Source organism: Leptinotarsa decemlineata, unplaced genomic scaffold (genome assembly GCF_025532065.1).
Source record: "Leptinotarsa decemlineata unplaced genomic scaffold, Ldec_3_MD MMD2_P_RNA_scaffold_2, whole genome shotgun sequence".
In the NCBI taxonomy this organism is placed as follows: Eukaryota; Metazoa; Arthropoda; class Insecta; order Coleoptera; family Chrysomelidae; genus Leptinotarsa; species Leptinotarsa decemlineata.
In genome coordinates, this window is record NW_027412529.1 from 18,271,849 (window position 1) to 18,276,603 (window position 4,755).

At 32.0% G+C, this 4,755-nt stretch overlaps 1 long non-coding RNA gene across 1 annotated transcript; it reads left to right on the forward strand.

Annotated features, from left to right (window-relative positions):
* Positions 1–1,768: 1,768 nt before the first annotated feature.
* Positions 1,769–3,637, forward strand: LOC141486560 (uncharacterized). The gene is made up of 3 exons (XR_012467923.1): positions 1,769–2,234; positions 2,545–2,620; positions 3,297–3,637. It is a non-coding gene; the product is annotated as an uncharacterized lncRNA (long non-coding RNA).
* Positions 3,638–4,755: the final 1,118 nt, after the last annotated feature.

The following is a 4,755-nucleotide window of genomic DNA, read 5'->3' on the forward strand; positions in this document are numbered from 1 at the left end:
TGACTTCTCCAACATTACATCAAGGAAAGGGAGTCGACCATCTTGTTCAATCTCTATTGTGAACTTTATTGTCGGCTCCCGCTCATTGATGTAATTCAAAAAAGCATCCAGGTCATCATGGTTTCTATTCCGAACAGCAGAGATATCGTCAACGTATCTCCACCAAACTTTGGGACCATTCTGGTAATTGTATCACATCGAATTTTTCAGTTGTCATTAAATAACATTGACATAATTTCATATTTCAAAACTCCTTTGACATCTGTTACGACAAGTTACTGATAGATAGAAGATTTTTCTTTGTGAAAAATACTTTGATTTTACGCAGTAACTTATCGGGGTAAACTAAAAGGTTTGCCCTTCTACACTTGTATAAAGCTCTCCATTATAATTTTTTTATTTTTCAGATTGTGGAAGGTAACAAATACCCAAAAAAAGTCGATAAAAAACTGATTTTCCTCCACAAAAAAATGACTTTCGTTGAATATGCTCTTTCTATCTTGCTTACCAAAAGTGGAATTCAGCTCATGTAATATTTTCCATAATCGAATTCTTCTTATATCAGGAAAAAAACTGTTTTCACGAATAACTGACAAAACTTTATTCAATGGAGGTATTTCGTTTTTTATTTGAAAAGAGTGTACTGTTCTCCTAATACAATTCTTGACTTCATCATCGATAACCAAACACTTTCTACCAGTGTATACTTTCGGCTCGAAAAAGTTGTTGTTTTTCTTGAGTTCCTTGAGAATTTTAAAATATGTCAATCTATTGACACCGGTCATACTCGCGCAATTTTGCACTACTTTCTCCTTACTTTTCATTTCAGGCGGATATTGTATTTTCAAAGAATTATATACATTCATAACAATTGTATTTTCATTTATATTCAATGGTGACAATTTCGGACGCTTCACGATTCCCGAACAACTAGCTTCCATGTTGTATAACTGTTTATTCAACGAGCTCTCGAAGTAAACCAAAGAATATCACGGCCTATATCCATCGACATAACGCGGCCCTAAGAGTGCTATATTACCATCTACGGCACTCTTACGGTATTGACGAGACACCGGTGTTGCCCTACGCTCCGGGGGATATTGAATCCGTTGTGGGGAACGAGAAGTGCCGAATTTATTGGAACTATTCGTTCCCCACCCTCAGGCTCATACAAGCCAATAAGCCTGATGTAGTCCTTCTCGACCACCAGACCAAAACGATATTTGTCGTGGAGTTTTCAGCTCCTGGCGAGACGAATATCGTCAGAAAAGAGGAGGAAAAACGGATAAAATATCGAGATTTTCTCTTCGAACTCCGCAGACTCTATCCAGATCACTCTGTCAAGATGGTCGTTCTGATTGTTGGAGTCCTTGGTGGAATGATGTCTTCCCTACTCTCGAATCTAAAAATCATACCGGCTTGCCGCACTAAGGCAGAAATCTTAGCCGCACAGATGCAGAAGGCTGTCATTCTTGGCTCACTGCGTTTGCTCAGGGCACATGATTCTCGGACCCAATGATCACTTACCCCACGGTGTGGGGAGTGGTCATTGGTTGATTATGCTGGCGTATTTTATGAAATAAACTATAGCAACAAACAAAAAAGAAATACAGAAGAAATAATCTAGACAGTAAATAAAACTTTTGTATGTAGTAGTTAATAAAAATAATAATAAACAAAAAGAACTACAAACCATTGCAAACAACAGGAATTGCCAATACAAAAAAAAGAACAACATACTATGTTACTAGGACGTCAGGCTCTTAGTAACAAATTAATTTCATGTCGTTCGTCCAAAACGAATTTTTTAATTAATTTTTTAAATTTTTTAAAATGTTCTGCCTGTCGAATGGACTCCGAAAGTATATTATAGGCTCGACTAGCTGAATGCAAATGATTTCGATGACCAATTGTTTTGAGTGTCAGTTCTGTTTTGATCAATTTTTTTACTTTATTTCTAGTGTTATGTACGTGGTCTATATAATCGTGACGTTTATGTTTATATTGAAAATACACTAACTGTATGTAGTACAACTGACTAATATCAAATATTTTAGCCTCTTGATAAAGAAGGTTTGTAGGATACAACATGTCTCTTTTAAATATTATTTTTAGGAATCTTTTTTGTAGAGTCTCAAGTTTGGACAAATGACAGTTTGCGGCTCCACCCCATCCCAATATTCCGTAATTTAGCCTAGATTCAACCAGAGAGTAATATACAATCTTTATCACAGGTAAGTCTAAGTATCGGTTCAGAAATTTTATTTTATATAGCATAGGCCTTAATGTTTTAATTACATTTTGTATATGTATATTCCATTTCATAGTATCGTCAATTGTTATACCTAAATATTTTATATATCTAACTCTATTTATTTCTATTATTTTATTGTTGACATGTAACTGTACAACATTAAAATCTGGTAAACCATTTTCATAACAACTAAATGGAACAAAGATAGTTTTTGAGTAATTAATAGTTAATAAATTATAATCGAACCAGTCTATAATGTGAATAAAATCTTGATTAATTTTTTGTTGTAGGTCAGCCCATGACTCACTCTGATAAAAAACAGCCGTGTCATCTGCAAAACTAATAATGGAACCTTCAGTTTTCAAGGTAAGTAAATGATTAATATAAATGGTGAACAGAGTAGGCCCTAGAACCGTACCTTGCGGCACACCATATGTTATTAAATTTTCTTCACTTAATTTATCATTTATTTTGACTTTTTGCTTTCTTCCAGCTAAATAGCTTACCATCAAATTATAAACACTGCCCCTGAAACCTAAATCCTGTAAAGTTTCCAACATCCTATTATGAGACACTGTGTCAAATGCCTTTGCAACATCCAAGAAAATGCATAACGATTTTTTGTTTGTATCTAGTGATTTATAAATTTTGCTTGTCAGAAAAGAGATTGCATCTTGTGTTGACCTATCTTCCCTGAACCCAAATTGATGTTCTGATATTAAATTGTATTTATTTAAGTATTTTGTAATACGAATTTTCAAAATTTTTTCAAATATTTTTGCAAAGTTAGAAATCAGGGAGATAGGTCTATAATTGGAAACTTCAGTTTTACTTCCTTTTTTATGTAATGGGACTACAATTGATAATTTTAAACAAGAAGGGTATACACCTTTATAAATAATATTGTTTATTAAATAACACAGTGGTGTTGCAATCTCATTTGCAATTTTCTTCAAACATTCTGCGGTAATTTCGTCGTAACCCGGTGATTTTTTGTTTTTTAAAGATTTTATGGTGTTAATAACTTCTTCTTCTGTTGCAGGTTCCAAGAAAATTGAATGGGGTAGTGATTTGTAAGAATGTTTACAATTTGAAGTCCGCGGTTTTTTATTAGCAAGTTCTGGTCCTACATTGGAAAAATAGTTATTGAATTCCGTAGCTATTTCAAAAGAATCAGTGATAGAGTTTCCTTGAACATTATGTATTTCTGTTATACTGTTATTTGTTTCTGTTTTGCCTGTGAGTTCATTTACAGTGTTCCACAGAATTTTTGAATTATGTTTAGATGCATCAATTTTATTTTGGTAGTAGTTACGTTTGGCTGTTCTGATCAGTGTTGTCAAATTGTTTTTATAATTAATAAATTCATGTTTTTTAAATAAATCATTTGGGTTTTTCTTATGTTCTTTATAAGGTGTGTCTTTCTTGTTTATAGATTTTACCAGACCATTTGTAATCCACTGTTTTCGATGTTTGTTTTTGGCATTTATTTTAATTTTTTGAGTATTAGTATTTATATTTGTTTTCACTACTTTCATAGGAGTTTCAGCTAATTTATTTGTATCTTGAATATCATAGAATGTAGTCCAGTCATAATGCTTTATAGAATGTTTTAAGTTGTTATAATTTATAGTTTTCGTATACAAACTTTGAATTTGCTGTCCCGAATAGTCTTTCCCAATGCCACCCTGTTGCAAATGTAGAATTGTCGATGAATGATCAGTGATAAATACAGGGGGCACACAAATTATTGGATAATTCATAATTTTTACTTCTTACAAAAATATGATCTAAGCAAGTTCCTGAAGCATCTCTTGTTATTCCATTTATTGTTGAAACAAAATCAAAGTCATAAAGTATGTTCAAATAGTCAGACACCAACTGATCATCCTCATCTAATATGTTAATGTTAATGTCACCCAAAATGAAATGATAATCAGTAAGAAATTTTGATGCCACTAAATACCGCCCAAGACTATCTAAAAACTCTCTAATATCAGTAGATGGTGGTCTATAAATTGACGTAAGAATAATTTTTTCATTATTTACAGTTACATTTGTTTCAATGACTTTAAGTTGGTTAATGTTTATGATATTGGTATGGTACTTTAAAATATCACTTATGTATATTATCACGCCATCATTTTTGTTTATATCACCTTCATTATATATTAAACTATACCCATTTAATTTAAAAATACCTGTATTTTGAATCTTAAACGTTTCAGTTAAAACTATTACATCAAATTTATTTTCGAACTGTTCCAATATAATTTCTAGCTCATCCATATTCTTTGCAATGCTTCGTATATTGTGGTTAAACACCTTGAATGAATTTTTGCAAATTTTTTTGTTAAAATATCCTCATATTCTACAATATTATATACAGTATAAGTATCTAAAGTTTTAATTCTAACATCCCTAATATACTGATGCATCCCCAATTCTCTCTATTTCTTTACTGTCCTTTAAGATTAATTAATTGTCTACCCTAATTAGGA